A 6,423-nucleotide genomic window follows, 5' to 3' on the forward strand; every position below is an offset into this window, starting at 1 on the left:
GAGTAAGGAATGGGAGAGGAAGAGGAAGGAAAGGGAGGAGAAGGAAAGGGAGAGAGAGGAATAAAGGAGAGAGAGAGTAGGAAAGGGAGAGAGAGAGTAAGAAAGGAGAGAGAGCAGAGTGGAAAAGGAGAGAGAGAGAGTAAGGAAAGGGAGAGAGAGAAAAGGAAAGGGAGAGAGAGAGGAAGGAAAGAGGGAGAGAGAAGGAAGGAAAGGAGAGGAGAAGAAGTAAAGGGCTCTCTCTCTCTCTCTCTCCCTTTCCTTACTCTCTCTGTATCCCTCCCCCCTCTTTCCCACTTTCTTTCCATGAGGTGTCAATGTTATTTTGTTTCAGGAGGTGTGGCCATTGAACATGTGACTTGCACTGCCCAACACATAATTTACACTAGTTTTTCAAGGCCTGCAGAAAAAAAATCCCTCTCCCCTATGCCCTCAAATACATACCAACACACAGAGGCAATCTTAATCCTGTCAAACAAGGACAGGAAATGATAACGGCTTTATGGAAGAGTTGCTGTACCAAATACGTTTGGAAATAAGACTAGATTAGATTTAGAACTCCACAGTAGCCATTTCTGTTTGTAAAATGTTCCATATTTTATGGATTAGAAAAGACAAGGATGTTCCTCCTTTACCCTTTTAAGATTGATCTACTTATGAGAGAGAATTTGCAACATTTGTAATGTCATTATGACCTAATGGAATGAAAATACAGACACTGAGTCACCTGTTAACGAGTCAAAGCAGTGATTCCAAAATTGCTAGGCCCTTTATGCCTCTGACAAGAAACAATGTCTTTGTTTACTTGGTGAATCACAAGACACTTCAAAAAGCTTTAGGTAGGTCACAGTGCAAAAATGTGTGGGAAGTGAATCACTGAATGAGAACAAGGGTCATGTATGTATAGTTACAGCGCGGTGCAAGAAAGAAGAACTTTGAAGATTTACAGTCAGCTTTACAGTCAGATAGTCAGCTGACATCTGTTTTGACGGCTAGTGTGGGTCGGGGGACCTGCTCTTGCCCTACTTTGTAATCATAGGCTACTATCTCAATCTCTCATCTCTGCTCAATCTCCCATCTCTGTGAAGCCAACAGCCTCCTGCTCTCCATCTCTATGAAGCCAACAGCCTCCTGCTCTACATCTCTATGAAGCCAACAGCCTCCTGCTCTACATCTCTGTGAAGCCAACAGTCTCCTCCTTTCCATCTCTGTGAAGCCAACATCCTCCTGCTCTCCATCTCTGTGAAGCCAACAGCCTCCTCCTTTCCATCTCTGTGAAGCCAACAGCCTCCTGCTCTCCATCTCTGTGAAGCCAACATCCTCCTGCTCTCCATCTCTGTGAAGCCAACAGCCTCCTGCTCTCCATCTCTGTGAAGCCAACAGCCTCCTGCTCTCCATCTCTGTGGAGGCCAACAGCCTCCTGCTCTCCATCTATCCAGCCGGCTCATGTCCTAATCAGTCAAAGCCTTTAATGTTTAACCTGAGTATTAAGGGTTCAAGTCAATGATAAACCAGCAAGTCGGTGATCACAGCTTTTTCTTTTACACCACACCAGACAACACCATGTGTGCTGGCTGGTATATTTCCACATGATTGAAATATTATCCAATATCAGGTAGCTAAGTGTGCTTGTGTCAGTAAACATGATATTATCAGAACACACACTCCAACATGTTTCTAATACCACGTATTGTAAAGATATTAAATCCATTTTTTGAATCATTCATGAATGTGTCATAAATAATGCAGTTTGGATCAATGAGAATTAGTCATTGGCTTTGGTTTCAACACATTTTATGACACATTTCACAAACAATTCTGCACCAAGCTTCAAAGTTCATCATAATATTATGCCACATGTATGATGGATCTGCAGTCACACTTAATCTATATAACATGTTTTCTACCTGTGTCAGGAACGCTATCTAGGACTGATGATTGTGGTTTGTTTTAAACTGGATCTTCAGTACTCTGTGGCATGTGTCAATGTGACATGGATTTGGTGTAAAATAAACTGGGCTTCAGTACTTCACAGCCAACACTGGTCTGTTGTAAACCAAACTGGAGCTTCAGTACTGTGTGGGTCAGTGAAATGGGTCTGTTGTAAACCAAACTGGAGCTTCAGTACTGTGTGGGTCAGTGAAATGGGTCTGTTTGGTAAACCAACCTGGAGCTTCAGTACTGTGTGGGTCAGTGAAATGGGTCTGTGTAAACCAAACTGGAGCTCAGTATCTGTGTGGGTCAGTGAAATGGGTCTGTTGTAAACCAAACTGGAGCTTAAGTACTGTGTGGTCGTGAAATGGGTCTGTTGTAAACCAAACTGGAGCTTCAGTACTGTGTGGGTCAGTGAAATGGTCTGTTGTAAACCAAACTGGAGCTTCAGTACTGTGTGGGTCAGTGAAATGGTCTGTTGTAACCAAACTGGAGCTTCAGTACTGTGTGGTCAGTGAAATGGGTCTGTTGTAAACCAAACTGGAGCTTCAGTACTGTGTGGGTCAGTGAATGGGTCTTTGTAAACCAACTGGAGCTTCAGTACTGTGTGGGTCAGTGAAATGGGTCTGTTGTAACCAAATTGGAGCTTCAGTACTGTGTGGGTCAGTGAATTGGTCTGTTGTAAACCAAACTGGAGCTTCAGTACTTGTGGGTCAGTGAAATGGTCTGTTGTAAACCAAACTGAGCTCATACGTGTGGTCAGAATGGTCTGTTAAACCAAACTGGGAGCTTAGTACTGTGTGGGTCAGTGAAATGGGTCTGTTGTAAACACAAACGGAGCTTCAGTACTGTGTGGGTCAGTGAAATTGTCTGTTGTAAACCAAACTGGAGCTTCAGTAACTGTGTGGGTCAGTGAAATTGGTCTGTTGTACCAAAACTGGAGCTTCAAGACTGTTGGTCAGTGAAATGGTCTGTTGTAAACCAAACTGGAGCTTCAGTACTGTGTGGTGTCAGTGAAATTGGTCTGTTGTAAACCAAACTGGAGGCTTCAATACTGTGTGGGTTCAGTGAATGGTCTGTTGTAAACCAAACTGGAGCTTCAGTACTGTGTGGGTCAGTGAAATGGGTCTTGTTGTAAAAACCAAACTGGAGCTTCAGTACTGTAGTGGTGTTCAGTGAATGGGTTCTGTTGTAAACAATTGGAGCTTCAGTACTGGGTGTGGGTCAGTGAAATTGGTCTGTTGTAAACCAAACTGGAGCTTCAGTACTGTGTGGGTCAGTGAAATTGGTCTGTTGTAAACCAAACTGGAGTTTCAGGAGTGTGCTGGTAATTTGTGTCATAGCTGACATTGTTGACAAAGCAGGACATCTGGACAACTACAGTAACTCCTCCCTCCCCCCTTCTCCCAGACTACTAGAATCTTCTGGAGGTCCTGGAGTCCTGTGGGGGCAGTTACCACAGCTGAGAAATCTTAAACAGGGGGTTTGTGGTCTTACAGCTAGCTCTAGGGGCTGGGTCACTATCCCCATGACTGGGGTGCAAAGTTGTGGACTCCAGTCACATGACTTGGACTAGAGTCTGACTTGACAGAAAATAAAATAACTTGACACTTGACTTGGAGCCTCAAGTCTCGGGATTCGACTTAGACTTGAGACTGGTGACTTGAAATTATCTGACCAGGTTTTGTAATGTTTTGTCACAGAGTCTACGTGGAATACTCTACATGCAGCCAGAGACAGTAGCCGCAGTATGGCCCTTGCAAAACACGCACACTCGGCACTATGATTGGACCAGCAAACTGTCAATCAACACATGTCGGGTGAATTGTTGAATTATTTGCTGTTGCTTTCACACGTTTAAATGGATAGGCCCTATGTGGTAAATCTATAATCCATCTAATACTTCGATAATTGGTGGTGTTTCATCAACCCATCCCCGTACCGTTTATTGCAACATGTAGACATTTTTGTTTCATGTTTGATATACGATACATTTTTATTTGATAGCCAACCATTTATTACCTTGCTCTGAGTGGGCGCGATGTGTATAGTGCGCATGAACGTTCGCAAGACTCATGAGGTAGAAGTTCTGTTTATTTAATTAGATTTATGGTATGGTCGGATTTCCTTGTGTCTGTTGCCGCGTTCAAGACAACTGAGCACTCGGAAATCTCTGACTTCCGAGCGTTCAAAACAACTGGGAACTCGGGGAAAAAAACGGAGTTCAGACTGGTGAAAATCGATTTGAACTCCGAATTTCAACTCGGGGACTCGGGCCTCTTTCTAGAGCTCCGACTTTTCGACTTGCAGATCAGTGAAGACAAAATCTGACCTCGTATTTTTTCTAGTTCCCAGTTGTTTGAACGCGGCATAAATCTTACATCTCTGTCATTTTTGTTGTGCGTATAAGGGAGCGCGCACGCCTCAATCCGCATAGAAATAGGCTACGTGGCCTACGTAGAGTTTGAACAATCATTTTATCTTATTCAACGTTCTATGTATGCATGGTGTTGAAACGTCATGAATAATCATTAAGTCTGGTTAAGACGAACAATAAATGTGTAAATTGCCTTTTACGCAGTAGAACCAGTTTATTGGTTGTAATTGCCAACTGGGTAATTGTATGGTCCTGGGGGCCAAGCCCTTATATTATGTAGGCCTCCCAGTTTGAGCTCCTGTGTTTGACAGATTCGATTTGGTTTCTCAAGGGGAGGATGTACAGTTTTYCCCTCTACCAGTGTCTGTTCAGATTGTATCAGGCTTAACCTGTTGTTTTGGGCTATTGCCAGTGTATACTTGGTAAATCTAATCGTATATTTTGTATGATATGGCGCTTCCACCATTGGACCACCAAGACCTGTAAATAAATCTACACTGAGCAGCCAACCTGCCTTTAACTAGTTCTGATTTCTGCCCTTATGACTGTAAAATAGGGACCTTGTAGCAATGACATAGGCTGATATGTTGTAGACAAAATAATGAAAAGGGCGGTCTGGTAGCCTCAGTAAATAGACAAAGATTTGTAGCTGAACAAGTCGTTAAATGTATAGATTTAGTTTTTACTTGGCTTGAAAACTTGGTCTTTTTTTATTTAACTAGGCAAGTCAGTTAAGAACAAATTCTTATTTACAATGACAACCTAGGAACAGCCTTGTTCAGGGGCAGAACGACAGATTTTTACCTTGTCAGCTCAGGGATTTAATCTAGCAACATTTTGGTTACTAGCCCAACGCTCTAACCACTAGGCTACCTGCCAACTTCACCAGTGCTACTTGGGACTTGACTGAAGCTTTGGACCTTGAGACTTGCTTGTGACTCAAATAATATTGACTTGGTCCCACCCCTGCTGGGAGGTGCTATTGAAAGATCACAACCTCAAACTCCCCATGAAACAATCAATGTCATATTTATTTAAAAAACTTWAAAAAACTAAAAAATACTTGCTCAACACTTTTGTGCAGTTTTCTCTAGCTCGTACCACCCCTGCCAGTTCTTTTTTGATCTGCCTCGTGCTCCTGCCTCTAAGTGTTTCTCAGGTGCCCTCTTTTCCTTTTCGACATGTGGGTTCCAGGATAATGTGCCTGGTGATTTAAATAAAAGGACAACTTAAAACAGCAAAACAGAAGACTTGGATGACTTATTCTGTTTTTCAAAAAAATATTTTATTCAAACTATAAATGCAAAAATTACATACAGACCAGAAACAGACCAGAAAGAAAAAAAAGACTACATTCATTTCAATATATTCAACATTGATTGAAGCTTCTTTTTTAACATTGCAATGGTTGGAGGATACCAAAACCCTTTCAAACATTTTGGGAACACACTAGTGTTGGGGACGCTACTCTGAAAAAGATAGTTTACCAAGCTACCAATTACTTCACACTGAAACAAGTTAAGCTACACTAAAGTCACCCTTCGAAAAATATAGTTTACTTAACTAGTTACTTTGAAAAAGTAGTTCACTACATCAAACTACTTTGTTAAAAATTATCATATGTAAATCTGAAATGTCAAGACTATAAATTGCAAGACAGATCACTTTGGGGTTATATGTTAACAGCCTATTAAAAACAAATGTTTGAAATGAGAATTAGGCAGGTCTGATGCCCAAAAAATAGACAACATCCATATTTTCTTTTTGCAAAAAAAGTAGCGTGTAGTTCCAGTAGTTAGCTACACCACTACATGGTAAAACATTTATTCACTAGTGAAAACACAACCCAGATTTGAATTATATTAGCACCGAGCTACTGAAAAATGTAGTTAAATTACTAGTTGAACTACATCTAGTTTACTACTCCCCAACACTGGTGAGAACCCAACGCTTTTGATTCATTCACCCCCTCTAGCTCTATCAGCAAAGGCTTTACTAAACACACCAACCTAACCGGTTACTGAAGACAACAGCCTTACAGCTTTACTAAGAAGAGGATAAATAAAATCAGAATAAATTAAATAAAATTCACATATGCACATGAGTTTCAAGTTTTA

At 41.5% G+C, this 6,423-nt stretch overlaps 1 long non-coding RNA gene across 1 annotated transcript in view; it reads left to right on the top strand.

Moving 5' to 3' along the window:
* LOC139022763 (uncharacterized) overlaps positions 1–1,300 on the top strand; it is a 6,808-nt gene extending 5,508 nt beyond the window's left edge. Inside the window, exon 2 of the long non-coding RNA XR_011473802.1 lies at positions 1,086–1,300. This is a non-coding gene — a long non-coding RNA (uncharacterized lncRNA). The remainder of the gene's footprint in view (positions 1–1,085) is intronic.
* Positions 1,301–6,423: the final 5,123 nt, after the last annotated feature.

Source organism: Salvelinus sp. IW2-2015, linkage group LG22 (genome assembly GCF_002910315.2).
Source record: "Salvelinus sp. IW2-2015 linkage group LG22, ASM291031v2, whole genome shotgun sequence".
Taxonomy (NCBI): domain Eukaryota; kingdom Metazoa; phylum Chordata; class Actinopteri; order Salmoniformes; family Salmonidae; genus Salvelinus; species Salvelinus sp. IW2-2015.